The sequence below is a fragment of the Seriola dumerili genome, unplaced genomic scaffold (assembly GCF_002260705.1).
Source record: "Seriola dumerili isolate Sdu_G_001 unplaced genomic scaffold, Sdu_1.0 BDQW01000337.1, whole genome shotgun sequence".
Lineage (NCBI taxonomy): Eukaryota > Metazoa > Chordata > Actinopteri > Carangiformes > Carangidae > Seriola > Seriola dumerili.
This window is the reverse complement of record NW_019174592.1, coordinates 734,951-751,049: the sequence shown is the minus strand read 5'-3', so window position 1 is coordinate 751,049 and position 16,099 is coordinate 734,951. Positions and strand designations below refer to the sequence as shown.

The following is a 16,099-nucleotide window of genomic DNA, read 5'->3' as shown; positions in this document are numbered from 1 at the left end:
GGCACTTAGGTTAGTGCCCTAAACCTGCACTACATATCAGCTGCTTTATTTTTTTTTAGGACCTGTTGAAATATTTAGCAGGCAACTTGGATCAGTTTCCCTGCGCCTAGAGGTTACTCGAAACCAGTCTGCTCAGGTTTCCCCAGCTGGGTTTAGAATGAGAGGTACATCATTGAAATCAGTCAATCTGCCCTCACATCAGCCAGTTTTCATCAACAGACAGTCGGTCATGCTTCCATCACCACCAATATAATTTACCACAATGCATAGCTTTGACCAGCTCTGGAGCGTGAACATAGATGGAAGAGAACTGCACAAGTCTGTAGATGAGCACAGTTGGCTGTGGGGACTGGAAGCTCACCTCTTAATCCATTTGAGTGAGGGCGTCTTGAGAAAAGTGCATCTCTGCCGAGGCAATGTGGCGCAGGTCACAACGTCAGAACTCTGTTTGTTTCCTGTTGAGAAAAACAGCAGATGTTTGATCAGGTTGACGCTGAGACACACGAGAAGAGAGCGTTGTATTATTAAACGAGATAACATACATGTTCGCCTCGTGAGTCACTAACACACCGCTCCGTTTACAGCCGACGAGGAAGAGGTGCTGCCGATATTCTAAATGATAACCGTCAGGCATCTTAATGAGCTCCAACACTGAATGCTCAGTAGAACAATTAGAGGCAATGCTCTGACATAATGTTTTGCATTATACATATTAAGTACCACTACAGCATCCTCCGAAGAAAACCTGTGTTTGTTTGGGTCCAGTTCAAATTCAGGCCAAGATGAAACAGCCCAAAATAAAAAGGTAGTGACAAACGGAGATAAAGAAGGAAGAAAGGAAGGAACAGAGGAACAAGAAGGAAGAGAGAGAGACCTCTGCTCTCTTGAATATTCATGAGCCTGTGCAATCTTAATGTTCATCAAATTTTAAGATGACTCCTCTTCAAACATTAAAAAGCCAGGGGGCATGGTGGTGTCCCCTGCCTGTCATTGGCAGCTGAAGTTGGACGATCGGCCCGGAGTAAAAATCATCACGTCCACATTACTCCCGAGTTTTCGAGCCTCTAAAACTGAGACTTTTGGAAACGCTGGTGACCCGTTTTAGTTTGAATCTGGGGTTGCGTTGTAGTCCGGACGGGCTGAGACCTTTAGAAAATATGACATAGACACACACAGTCGCTGCCTGATTGGGTCTTATCAGCCTCGACTACCAGTGGTGAAGGTCAAGCAACCTGGATAACGACTTACAAAAGGTTACTGACACCGTTGTCTTCGCTAGCAGCTGTTGTGGAGACACTCTGCATTTTAACGCTACAACTGTCTTTTCCGTTCTTCGTTCGTAGTATTTTCTGCAACTAATTAGCTTCAGCGTGGACAATCTGCTTCCTGTTTACGCCGGGACACATCGTGCATGCCCGGTGTACGTGAATTGTGATTTGCGTTCTCTGGTGTGATCGTCAGGGCGGAGATCATTTTCGTTTTTTATAATGAATCAGCGTTATGAATGTAGACTTCAAGTAAAGATGTTAATGTTAATGTTAATCAATTACTGTGTGACAGATGGGGGTTAGCAGTGCTGCAGCTTCATTACTCCCCGTGGTCAAAGCACTACTTTTACTCCTGTCAAATTCCATCTGTTAAGTAATTCTCACAAAATGCTTACTGCCCCCTGAACAAGTGAAAATCAGTCCTCTAAGACTTGGGCCACTTGAAGAGACAGCAGCAATCAGTGCATTTGCATGTACTTAAGAAATCAAATTATTCTTAGCCTCTGACAGGAACCCAATTTCTAAAAAAACATGTAAATGAGAAAAACTGTTTCTTTTAACACATTAAGTGATTAAAAGATAAATTAGTTAACATAGGCAGATTTCTCCCTGTAACCTTGTGAATGTAGCCAGTGAGACATCAACTCTGATTAATATGAACTGCTACTCTCAAGTTCCTCCCTTCACTCCTTTTTTTTACACACACGCACACACTTTGGCAATACAGCACTTACTAAAAGACTTGATAATTATGCATTCAAATGAGCAATGGGGGAATGTTTGGCAAAGAAAGCAGAGCTGGACTGGTGCAGGGCGGGTTTGGATAGAACCCGAGTTGTAAAATGAATCAGCATGAATCAATGGGGCCTTGTGGATTCTCACGCTGATTAAATGAACCGCAGAACACCAAAGCACCAGCTCCTCTCTTAAGACATCAAAGTCCACTGATGTATCAAGTTCATTAGGAAACCTCACCTTGTAATAAATAAGATACAGTTGTCAATCTGCTAATAAAAACTCAAACGTACAGTGGGTCAGCGAGGAAAAACAAAGCCACTCTTATATATATGGGTCTATAATCCCAGGGGCATATTACCGTGGTAACAAACTGTAGCTCAAACAGGAGCTTTTTGAAATAAGATGCAAGTGGAACGGCTTCACAAATGATCCACTGAATTAGATGATGTGGCAGCAGGATGCATTTCTTCCAAATGATCAGCCATTTAGAAAAACAACACACACACACACACACACACACACACACACACTCTAACTGATCCAGGCCGTGATAGTGTGTGGTCTAACGAGACAGCAGGATGGCTCACATGTCTTACACAGTAGCCTTTTCTCCGGTGCCTGACCGTCACCACCCGTTTCCTCCCACTCTCGCCCACACACGGATCCAGTAACAGTCAGTGAGCTGCTGCACTGAGCTGGTGTGGAAACAGAAGTCAAGGTGATCTGAAGGACGTGACAAACAGATGACCGCAGAGGAAGCAGTCCTCAGTACATCTGAGAACTTTCCTTTACATTAAAACACCACATACATGTATGTGCTGGCTTACTTTCTCTGGTCAATTTCCACTAATTCATGACTTTGCCCTTATTAACCCCGGGTAGTTAAACCAGTATACTCCATCAGAAGTTCTTGTCAGATTGTTTCAATGGGTGTAGTGGATAGTGCATAGCTAATAGTTAATTTGTGGTCATTTTCATCTGCACAATTTAGGGGTAGGTGATACACTATACTTTTTTTCATTATATTATGAAATTAAAAAAGGGATTCTCCACTGAAAACATGATTCTACAATGTAAGAGAACAAAGATTAAATGATTTAAAAAACAGATATGTTTATTGGTTTAATATAAGAAGGACAATGAGGTATAGTCATGTCCTCCTGAACACAACACTGAGTTCAAATCCTGCTCTCTAGATTACACATTTTGGAAAACTTTGAGTTCAACAGAGTTGAAAGATAGTATGCTGCAGAACAAACAATCAGTATTTCAGTTACAAAAAAATTAAGTCTTTTATAATAACAAACCAGCTAAATTGGTTTTACAGCGTCTTGCTGGAGATTAAAACTATAGTGTTGGTGCCCTTATGTTAAAAATGAGGTGCCAGAAGGAGGAGATCAAATAAATTGCATCCGCTCTGGGAGAGATAACCATAGCAGATAACAGATCTGGAGTTCTTAATAAAAACATACATGCACGTCGGTGAAGCCTAAAGCTAATTAGGGCAAAGTTCTGTCGTCACAGAGGTGATTCCCAGCTGGAGGAGAGCAAACGCAGCGCCTGACTCAGAAAACTGCAGCCGCCTTGCTCCTGCGAGGTTTTAATGTCATGTGACAATGGCAACGTTCTGCAGTGCTGGCGAAAGTCAGCCAAATTTTCTAACTAGCCAGCATTGTTTTAAAACCTGCATGCGTCATGTTAAGTCAGCACTGTGCAGCGTCGCATTTAGTCAAATGACCCCACTGCCTGTGCGTAACCTGCGGGTGTGACATGGTTCATCAGGAGTTATGTGTACTAAAACCAAAACGTGTGTGTCCACCCCTGGTACAACTGAGTGCAACACTATGGACGTCTTCCAGGAGAGACAGTGTGAAAATGTGCGTCATTATCTCCATACATAAAACTGTATCGCTTCCCTCTCCTCTCTACAATGGTCACCTTTTAACCCTCACTTCCAGTGTGGCCATTGGGAACAGCTATAAACTGTTTTGCCTTCCCATGTGGACAATACATTGTACAGAGTAGTTCTATTGGGGCGTTATCCAACCCTAATGCTCCTTTTTCAGGAAACACTGCCCTCATTCAGGGCCCTTAACCCCAACTGCACAGGCATCTTTGAACTAGTGCACAGTTGCTTATTAGCATCTGTTGTACTGCCAATACAGCTCCGCTTTGTCCTTCCCATTTTATTACCCACTGCTAACAAAAAGGACAATCAGTTTGCAGCAGCAGAGGTACAATACTAATTTAGCTCACAAGCACTTGGGAGTGCAGTTTAACATGCTCAACAAGACGAAAAAAGGGGCCAGCTGAGCTGGCAGAAAATGTACCATCAGTGAGGGGGGGGGGGGGAATTATGAACAACTGCAGCTTTTAATGATTTGACATTTTTAATGATGGTTAGAGGGAAGAGGGGGTGAACCATTTATCAGGAGGAGGCCCCTGGGAGACTACAGCCCTCAATCGTTTCTGCCTCATCTACCTTCTCTTCCTCCAGCCCTGTTTCAATCCAAACACATTCTCAAGCGACCAATCACTTTTCAGTCAGTTGTATGTGGGCCTGGGCTGAAATAGCAGCAGCAGCCATTCATCTGTAGAATAAAGACTCCAGCTGACAGCTTGTAAACAAGGCTGCAATGAGAAGGACAAAGAAAGATTTCCATGAAAACTGTCAAAAAATGTCCCAGTGCAATTTAACATAGCTGGTAGCATGAATTCATTCTTGATCTGTCCCCATTCTGTGCTGCTCCTGATCCTATCTTTAGTGCTGGTCACATTTCAATGCACGATCAGTGCATTAGGGTTATTAGGGTGCTGCAAATTGCAAGGATTTACTGTTTTCTTGTCTGTTTTTTCCTTCTTCTCAGAACTTTGGGACTGCTGTGGCAATTAAAAAGCCCAGCTTTTCATTTGAGGAACCAATCACCAGCTCATTCAATTCTCTAAAACAAAAAAACATGTCTCCAAAAATGCAATTAAATGTTTACAGATTGTCGTCCCGTATTTGCCATCTTTGTAGAGCAAGGAGGACAGAAACGGCGTCATTCCTTGCCATATTTCTTCCACTAAATCGGCCAGTTAGCTGCACACTTTAACAGTGTAACTGGATATGCTCAGGAATGACTTGACACGGTCTGCATGTAGGCCACAGGATGGTTCTGATGACATGGAGCTTAACTGGGAGGCATGTTAGCTGATCAAAAGTGTCATGTCACTTTAGCGGCTAAATTATCTCAATGTGCGATAGCAGAGCTTGTGGCCTCATCTACCCCTGAGAAAATGAGTCATTAGCTACAGTCAAACATGGTGTGAACGAACTTGGGTAATTAATGAGTTGCTGTGCTCAAGCGCTTGACTGAGTTCTACTTAAAAATGCTAAACAAATTTGGAAGAGATGGAAAAAGGGGACAGTGGTGTGAAAAGTGTCTGTTCAGTTTTCATGTTGCTTTGATCTAACCTCTTCCTTTCCCCAACACTCGGCCTCAAAGACGCATTAGTTCATCCTGACCTCAGGAGAACCCGGAGCAATGGGCGGTGGTTTGCTCACATACAGCACAACTTATCTCAATCTCAGTGCAATAAATCTACAAGCCATCATTTAAACAAATACAGGCATTTGATACTTTTGTGGTATCGTTTTACTTTGTATCCACACCTCGAACACACCTCAAACTACTCAGGCAAAAATAGAGAAACAGGAAAGCTGGCGAGGGTTCTTTAGAAGGATCCCACCGCTGTGAACAAAGATCCTGACATCTTGCAGGGCGACCCAGCAGGTGACAAAGCCGCTGGACGTCAGTGGAGCAATAGGATCTCAGTAGAGCACATCCAAGAGTACATAGGACAACTCAATTATTCAGTGTAGCAGTCAGTGTAACGTGGCTCAACAATGGCTGGGGCTCATGGGACGGCTGAAGCTAGAGGTCAGGGTATGTGTGTGAGCATTGTTGTCTACACATTAGAAGACGAGCAGGACAAGACGGCATGATGCTGCCATGAATCGCTCTTGGTTTATGACTTTAAAAACAAACTGTAGGATATGCTTAGTTTTAGTTGCTGCTAATCCTGTGCAGAGGCTGTTTACAGGGGGCTCTGAACACACAAAACAAAGAACCCTTTGTGCATTTATTATCTAAAATGAATTTCAGAAGGGGTGTTTACGCCTGTTCCACAATGTTTTTTACATTACAAGTTTCTTTTAACTCAATTTTATTACTAGATTAAAACATGCACACACTAAAAAAAGGTTCAAGCAGAAAGTAACGCTTTACTATATTACAAAAAGGAAAGCATTGTACTGTAGGAGTTATTAAAAGACTCCTTCTCATGAGCCTCTGTGCATGTGTAATGCTCCTGTTATCCCTACGTCTGAGTCACAACACTGACAGCAAACAGCCATGTATGACTGCAGATCTGCAACAACATATACACATGCACACGCCTCTGCAAAAGAGGTCATCAGAGGTAAGATGATTCGCAGTTGTGTGTATGTGGACTCTGCCCTCACAGTGACCCAGTGGCTTGGGTACACTGCTTTGCATGGCACATTGTTACGGCAGGAAAACAGATGAGGACGAGAAGGCATAGAGCAGGAGGAGGAAAAGGCAGCGGGTAAGAGAGAGGGTGAGATAGGGTGGGAGGATGTCTGGTTTTAAACATTTAAGAGGAAACTTCCTGCTTCCAGGTCAGATTTAACCTTTCCTTTTTTTTTTTTTTTTTTTTTTTTTCAAATAAAAGCTTCAGCAGTATTCAGCTGTAAGATAATCTTCAGAGCCTCGGGTCAAAAACACCCAAAAGAGTTTTCCATAAAAGAGCAGAGACGCATAACAGCCCAATTATATTCAATTCAGAAAACTTCTAAACCATCGAGTTCAAATAAAAACCTCTGAAACTCCAACAACATGGGAAAAAAAATACAGTTTAAAAGGCATTTATTCACTCATCAAATTGTCTGAGGCTCTTGTTTGTGACACTTTATTGATCACAAAATGAGATGCCCTCGGGAACTGTAAAAGCCGATCACAGAAGACTTCAGGTTTACAAATTAAATTCTAGCACGTCCAAACGAGATGAACTTTCTGACTTCTCACCAAAATCAATGACATCATGCCGTTTTCATTGTCACCAATAAAACCGTGCGTGTTATCTGTGCTTGTTAATAGCTTGGGATAATGGCTTCAGTTACAAGAGGCACTCCAAGCATTAATTAACTAAACGTCTGAGAGCTTGAGACTCTATTAGGACAATCCCCACAGACATCCTCGACCGGCAACCCTCCTCTTCCACCAGCTATTGATCACTCAGCTGTTCTACCCGTTTCCCTCGGTCTCTGTGTCTCCTTTTCACGCCACTTATGAGTCTCAGTCAATCACACAAGCCGTCTCCCATCTCAGGACCATTCCTTCAAGAGCTGCACAGCCAGGAGGATCAGTGTCATGTAAACATGCACATCTGCGAGGGGTTCACAGCCAACATTTTCGACTGTGGTCTACGTTAGAAAATGCACCTGAATGGCAAATCTGTGTCACTGCTGTTAAGGCTGGAAATTCTACTATCATCTAATGCTACACTGAGCATGTGGTGTGTTTGATGAATGCAACTGCTGTCAAGAGAAGAATTACAGCAGATAAATGAGATGGATTTTCTCACTTCTCAACCGACATCACACCGTTTTTATTGTCAGTACTATAACCACTCCTTTCATTGACAGGAGTTTGTTGCTAAATGCAGCACACAATGCAGAGATACGGTGTACCAGTATAGAAGCATGTGGGAGGAAGCTTTCTTTTTTTCCAGGAGGGGTGCTTTAACACCACATCCTCCTCAGATGAGAAAGATAAACAACCCTAGTAACTTCTGTGGTGCATCCCTCTAACTCTCTCTCTCTCTCTCTCTCACTAACTTCTCTCTGCTGCAGGGAGCATCAGTCATCTGCCTGTAGAGCTGGGTGAGAATCCATCACTTCAGCACCCTTCACTCACCCCACAGCACTGGCTAACATGAGCAGTAACCTGTTCTGTTATAATCATGCACAACGTTCATACAGGAGAAAAACGATTAGTAGGATTTGCTTCAATGAGGTGTGTGTGTGTGTGTGTCATAGAGACCCGTTTTGCTGAGAAAAGGGTTTCACGTCCCATCTAATCAATACTGACAGTCTGAGGCCAGTGGCACTGTGCTGCTACCAGAGACATCCTGCTGACAGGGTGGGCTGTTAATACTGTCTGACCCAAGATCCCCTCCTGAAGAGAAAGCCCTCTAAATGACCCATGTGCGACCTGCTGGTGATCACAGCTGAACATGAGGGGACATGGAGCTGCTTTGAATGCAGTTCCCGCTGTTCAATTAACCTCATCAAGACAAGGCAATGAAAACAATAGATAGAATAGATTTTTTTTTTTTGCTTTGTTTCTCATCACACAACAATGTCACAAGCAATAAGGCAAAACTCAGCAGGATTTAATGCAGGTACCAAAGCGCAGCAGCAACTGTAAAAACAATTCCTCTCAGACACACATCCAAAATCATTCAAATTATCTTTAAGAGCAACTAAACATGAGTGGCACAAATTTAAAAAAGAGCAATTCAGTTTAGTGTGAACCACTCAAGTGATTAGACTCTATTACACAGCGAAAACACAAGGGCACTGCCGGCCTTTTAAAATGTCCTGCTGTCCCATAAAACCCAGGCGTGGCCCTGCTCAGCACCGGATTGCATTTAATGGGATTTCACAACATTAACATTCTACTGAGTCAGCATCAGTGCCCCTCTGCTGAAACAGCCACAGCTCTCACTGTGTGTCTGTACCACTGGTGTGTGTGTGTGTGTGAGTGCACGTCTACGCTGAGTGTGCAAGACTGAGTGTGGGCCGGTCAGGAGTGACTGGACACAAGGTGGACAATTATAAAACATGCTTTTACTACAAGGAATCCCTCCAAGATATAAGTGTAGTATGTAGATCCTCTGACAGACAGATAAAGTATTTCTGTCTTCATCTCCTGACATGATGCGGCTGGTGTACCTGTGACTTTGGACGCTGCTTTCTGGAACCCTTATCTAAACAAGTTTGTATTTCATGGTTAAATGTGGACATTATTGCACACATCAGAGGCATGGACACTTTATAGAGCAACTAACCCAAAAAAAAAAAAAGAATCAGAAATTTTCAATAGCGACAGTAGCAAAAAGGAATGTCTCACCAAAAACCAGTGCAAAACTTGCTGCAAAGCCACTGCTCTCAGTAGCTCATTGTAATAAAAAAGAATATATGACAAGCACTACAGGCTGTTTCTGAAAAGTTGCCCGTACTGAAATGCCACAACAACAGGGAAAAGGTTAAATCTCTGAATGAATGAATCTTTCAGCCTGCAAACAACAAAAGAGAAAAATATGTGCTGCCTTAATTAAGGTGTAGCCGCATATAACCCAAGTGAGATTCTGTGATCAATAAGAGTGCAGCTTCTTGGTGTTAACAACTAAACACAAGTGTTGTTAATGTTGGATCTAACATCCACACTCAACAGAGCGACAGAAGCAAAGCAAAGCATGCTGGAACCTCATTTTCATGACCACTGTTAGTTCAAGGGAGCAGCAGGAGACTGGGGAGACTAAGCCGTCGTTACCTGGGTGTAACCCGCAGCTGTCATTAGAGCTGACTTGCTGCTTGACACAGGAGGGACGGTTGAGCAGCACAGCAACCGTTTCCCACCTCATTTGTCAATATAAATTCAACAAATAACCCGACAGTGGTGAGCATAATAGCCGTGTCAGCCATTTACCACAAAAGTGCACGGCTACCCCGTCAGGTTAGTCCAGCTGCTTGTTGGTGATGAATGTTAATCTCCAAGACAATGGGTCATTTTCTACCTGATGTAAAAGTCATTAGTGCACTCGCCTTCACTCATTTCCTCGTATTTCATGTCGAGTCTCCTGAGGCGGCAGCGAGAGATTTGTTACATCAGTTCCACCAACAATTACATTAAAAAAAGAGAAAAAAAAAACTAACTCAGGAAGCCTTTCTATTAAGAAAAATCTGATTTGCTATAAGTAGCAAAAGTTAAAAAGGATGGAAAAGGAAATGGGTTTTCCAGCTTCCTAGTGTCCATCAGCAATCAGGGGCATCAATCAATCTTTGCTGTGTATGAGTTGTGTCTTACAGCTTGAGCGACACTGGATAATTAATGCTGATTCAGATATCAATATTTGGCAGTTTAAAAAAAGAAACTTGCTATTGATCCTTTAGTTACAAAACAGACACTGTCAAAATGTAAAGCTGGCATTAAAAAAAAAAAAAGTGTGCCCTTAATCTTACTGAATACTCACATAGAAATAAATGCTTTACCGAACCAGCACAGAAACAACAAACATTAGAGAATTAATGTTCTCTTTCGATATAAATGTACAAAACCAAAGAATAATAGGATTATTTGTTTTCATGCTAGGATCACATATCACTTCCCCTTGAAGCATGAGAAGTGAGAATAATAATATTCTTTTTATTCCTTAAAAAGCACAGAAATACGAATAACACCCGATCATAAGTTTACCATTTTATTCCTAAGGTTGTGTCCCTTCTCTCTCAGTCTGTCACAAAACACATACACATGACTCATGCACAAAAACATATCAATGATTGGGTCGCAGTCCACTGTAAACAGTGCGAAAGGTCAAAACACTGATAAGTGCCCTCTTATTTGCTTCCTGGTAGACGCTGGATGAAATAAACAAGAACTCCACGGTTGACTTCTGATTACTGTGAACCTGGGCACCTCTGTGCCACCCACCGACCCAAGGTAACAGAGAGGTCAACTGATGTCACAGTGGTCACAGGGTCAAACCCCAGATGGTGGGGAAATGAGAGTGCAGGGGTCAATAGTTTCTTTATGATGAAAGCATATGAGCTGACATTCAACGGTATAAGGAAGCTATTTAAAACATTCATAATACTGTCTACAATTAAGTCATCCTGGAGAAAACTGCATATGCGTTAATAGTTAGATTGTGGTTTTTTGTTTATTACACAATTCACAGCTGAAAACAAGAGCAACCATCACAACAGTTAGCCTAGCTACCAGCTATGATCAGCCAGTTCTGTAACTCCAGCTCACCATCTGCTGTGGTCCACCCACACCAATCTCTCATCACACTTGATCTGGACAGTAGCCTGCCAAAGCCCAGGAGGGCAAAGCAGATGGTGTGGTTACAGGCAAAGCATTTAGCCTCTGAATAGCAGGCAAACCTCGAATCAAATGGGCACTGAATGGAGTCAAATAGTGCACTTTCTGGTGCTTCAAGGGCATTAGGCTGCCTTGTTTGCTCACCTGGAATAATGTCAGCTTTTGATTAATCAAAGCAAAGCTTGGGGGGGAAAAAAATACACTGTGCTTCTGCTCAGTTCAAAACTCCACAAAGTATATATAAGCAACTTAAAATACTGGCGACTGAACCACATAACGCTGCTCTTGCGTATGCACTTTCCCTGCAAACACAAGGAGAACTGAAACTATCGTTTGATCTGTGCATGAATGAAACATAAGTAAAAGCCTTCGTTTAAAAAAAAAATAGGCAACTACCTGATTTGCAACAGCAGACATTGCCTCATGTGAACGGTTCTGCCTATTGCTCCAGCACAAGTCTTAACTGTTAGTTCAGTGCGTGCCTGAACAATTCAACAAGTTTAATTGTTTTTAAAATCAGTAAAAACAACCGACTTTCTTTAATAGTTTAATGCAGACATTTTTACGTGGACCACAAATAGTCAGAACATATCTTTCAGGTTTGGTTCTTTTAGGTGTGTCTGCTTGTAAAGAAGGAATGAATCACTAAAATGACACAATATTTAATAATAGATTTGGGAAAGGCTCAGTTCTCCAAGCAGGATGTGAAGGCAACGTATCGGCGCTACCGTTGCCTCGGAAAACAGAAGGGGGGAAAGTTTGAGACTAGACTTGTCTGCTTCTTGCAACAACAGAAAAATAAAGCGACAGTAGAAAACAGTCATGGCGCTTTGCTGTTGTTTTCGACGCTCCCTATCACAGTCTCACGAAAGAGAAAAATTAAAACAAAAATAAATAAAAACTTACCTGACGTTACCTTCCAAGTCAACGTATCCGCGGCGAGTAGGTTTCGAGGGAAAAAAAAAAAAAAAAAAAAAAACAACCTCAAGAAAACCTCTCACGACGCCAAGTTTCCTCTTTCCCCAGTAAAACCAACCAGTCAGACTCAAGTGTGTCTCCCAGGGAGGGCGAGGAAACAAAAGCGAAAAACACTTCTACGAAGTCGACATTAATCTGCACTGACGAAGTGAAAAAAAAAGGCGTTTCAGAGGCAACGGGCGGCTTTCTTTGTTCCTCCAGCCCAGCAGCCTGTTCCGTGGATATTATCACCGTTCATGTGTCCCTGACAGCCGCTGATTGGCTGGAGCGCCGGGATCAAGAAAAGGTGACTGGTGTCAAGCTGCTCAACATAACACCGCGCTTTTCCGATCACGACGTACGCAAAGAAACACTTTCCAAAAAAAAAAAAAAAAAACAATTTTTTATTTAGCTTTTCTATTTTTTTTATTTTATTTTTTTCAATAAATGTAGGGATTTTTATAGAGGATGTTGTGTTTCTTATCTTTTTTTCTATTTCTATTTTTCCTAAACGTGATGAATTCCGTGCTTTTATTTTGTACGCATCATCCCTACACTTCCTGTTAAATTCCAGCTTTTATAAAAACTTGACGCAGGGTGGAGGCCACTTCATGCCGTACATAGTTTTATCCTGAGCATAATCACAATCTGTCTACTGTTCTGTATTTAATTTATTTGGACTTTTAGCATAGGCTTGTATATAAGTGCATTACTTCCCATGTCTGCTCCGATGCACTTTATATTTTTGATGTTACCTAACAAAATATACTTTGTTGTAGATCTGTATCACACCTAGATTTAAACATGAGCAAGCAGGCTGGGTGTAATTAGGTTCATTGTGAAAACTAGATCATTGGCTCCCTGAGCAGCTGGCCTCAAATCAATCCCAAAGAGAGCTGGAGAATTGAAGTTGATGGGTCTAACACAGCAGAGATCACATGCCTGTCATGAAACGCAAGATTTTCTTCGCTCTTCTGCAGTGAATCATTTGACATTTTTGGGAAATAAGCTTATTCACTTTCCTGCCAAAAGCTAGATGAGAATATCATCAATAACACTATCATGAAAGTGCAGTTAGGAGACCGTTGGCTTAACTCTGCATTAAGACTGAAAACAAGGGAGAAACAGCTGAAGAAAGAAAAGTCTGCCTCCCAGCACCTCTAATTAACACTATATATTTAGTTTGTTTTATCCAAACAAAAGTGTAAAACATACATAGAGTGTAAAAACAACAATTAGTGGTTTTACGGGGGTCATGCACCAGACAGGAAGTCACTTGGCCTGGCCAGAGAAATAAGCTAGTGCATAGCATAACCCTTCCTAAAACCACAACTTGTCATTTTTAGACTTTGGTTTTTGTACAAATAAAACCATTTTCTCAGTATATAACATTGAGCTTTAGGTGCTGGTAGGATGATTTTTTAATTTTTTTTAAATTTTTTTTAACTTTAGACAGAGCCCAGCTGTTCCCACATTTCCAGTGTTTGTGCTAAACTAAACTATCTGTCTCTCTGAATGTTGCGTCATATTTAGCATACAAATATGAGATTGTCTTCTTCAGAATGCAGATAAGTGTTTTTCCCAAAATGTCCAAGTCTGTCTATTTATCCCATCTTCTACCAGAGAGTAAAATGTCTGTTACTCATAAAGCCAGAAAGTTGATCTCAGTGAGATAGTTTCTACTGAAAATGACTCAGAGATCCCATACTGTGCATGGGCCTGCAGTGGATTTTATGTTGTGTAAGAGCAGGTTACTGTCTGTGAATGAGGCTGTGAGAGTTAGCATGTCTGTGTTTGTATGTGTGTGTGTGTGTGTGTGTGTGTGTGTGTGTGCGTGCCTGTCTGCCTGCCTTTCAGTGCTGACTTCAGAGAAAAGCTGCCATGGCTGTTCTCACCAGCACGCACTGAATCTTCCCCAAGTCCTCCGACAGACACTTTGCATCAGATGTTTTCATTCCCTGCCTTTGGAAATTTCTTTCTTTGATGTTAACTTCATTCCCTTGTGCCGCTGTGTCAAATTGAATTTTCCCTACAGGGGATCAATAAAGGTACATTTTAACTTATCTTTCATTATAACGTCTCCCCTGCATCTACCCTTCTTTTTTCCCCCTTCTACTCCTCCTTGCATTTCCCCGGCTGTCTCTTTATATCCAGTCCTCCTGTTTCACATCTTCATCCTGTGGGTCTTTCTCTCCCTGGACCTGTTGTGGAGCCCGGCCATAATTGGATGGTGTACTGACAGTCGAACAATGTCGCTGAATCACCACGAGGACTTCTGCCTGTTAGACAATACAGGGGAGTACTTTGTCTAGACTTGGCTGAACTTCTCTTCACTTGGCCTCCCATAGGTAGGTGGTGTGTGTGTGTATATATGTGTGTGTGTGTGTGTGTGTGTGTGTGTGTGTGTGTGTGTGTGTGTGTGTGTGTGTGTGTGTGTGTGTCTCACAGCCAACCACAGTGGGCGGTGGGTTCAAACAGTTGCCAAAGTTAAGTGTCCTCATGTGTTTTTGTGGATGCATTGACTTCTGGTCCAGGGTACCTTTCCTCTACTTATATGAGAGGATTAGTTTGACAATTTGGGAAAACCACATACTTGCTTTCTTGCTGAGAATTAGTCGAGAGGAGTGTTACTTGCTCGAGAACAGCCTTTTTTACCCCATAGAGATCATCACAGTGAAAATAACAAGAGAACTAGATTAAGCTCCAGGTCCTGGATTACAAAACAATGAAAGCAACCACATCTAAGAAGTGAAAAAGTGCGTAATAGCTTTGGTGATTTTACAATATCCCCATGATCACAGAACAGCCGTGTTAAATAAGGGTTAAGTGCTCGGAGAAGAAACAGAAAGAGCTAGAGAGGCACATCGAATGCATTTTCTTTTTAATCCATGCATGCTGTGTGGTGTGCATAATACCTTGTGCATGTCAGCCATATGCCGTAGTTGTGGTTTTTCCACTTTGACGATGTGGGCAGACATCTGAAGCCAGAAGAGTGAGAATTGTCTGGAGCCTGGCTGCTCACAGATCCAAGCTACCGACTATTTCATCCTCCTCGGCTACAGCTGCTGCAGACAGACAGCCGTGCCCTGCACAGACGGCTCCGGCCTGTTGTGAAGTTCATGTGTTAAGCCAGTGGATGACTCACCTGAAGGACACTGTATCCGGACACCGCTGAGAACCTCCAATTACCGATCGAGGTTGGGCTGAGGTACCGGGCCCCGAGAGTTCATACAGAAAATGGATGAGCTGTCAAAGGGTTCTTTGATTAAGTTGCTTCTAATTGTAGCCCAGATAGAACTATAATTAAAAGATCCCATTGTAAGATAATACATTTGGACAAAAAGCCATTTTCTCTAGAGAAAAGCAGAACTGAGCTTAAAAGGAACCGTCACTGATTTTACACATGAATATAGTCTTACTTGTGACAGACGGTAGAAACAGCCGTATAATGTCTTTCTTGGCTCTGGAGTGAGTTCTTTAAGAGGCGAGACTAATTTTTAAAGGGAAAAACAACACATTCCTGCTTTCACAGATGAAATGATACTTAAGCAATAAAATGCCCTTGCTCAAGTCGCTATACTCACAGAGGTGTGGCTGCTACTGCCACTTGGTCTGGTGTGACCACTAGCTTACAGTGGCTAATGTCAGCAAACAATTTGATAGCTATGCTGCTGATATAATGGTTTTAGCATTCAGAATGATCTTTTAACTTTCACTTGTACCCGCAGTGAGCTAACTCTTGAGCCAATGTTTTAGCCAATTTAAATGTCCAAAATTTGCTCTGAAGTCACAGGGAAACAGTTGCAAAACCATCTTTAGCCTCCATAATGTGACAAATTTCCAAGTGAAAGTGAATATGCAGGTGGGAAATCTCAAAAGTGGGCATTGCTTACCAGATAAAGAGCTGTAGAGAGCTGCTGGCTACCTCATCTGCTATAGCACAAGAGAGAAATTAATAAT

At 42.1% G+C, this 16,099-nt stretch overlaps 1 protein-coding gene across 1 annotated transcript in view; it reads right to left on the bottom strand.

The window, feature by feature from the left end:
* Nucleotides 1-12,137, bottom strand: part of spsb4 (splA/ryanodine receptor domain and SOCS box containing 4) — a 37,620-nt gene extending 25,483 nt beyond the window's left edge. The window contains exons 1-2 of the mRNA XM_022760513.1: nt 12,089-12,137; nt 362-455 (exon numbers count right to left, since the gene is read on the bottom strand). The gene's annotated coding sequence lies outside the window, so the exon portion shown is untranslated. The remainder of the gene's footprint in view (nt 1-361; nt 456-12,088) is intronic.
* Between the last annotated feature and the right edge of the window lie 3,962 nt (nt 12,138-16,099).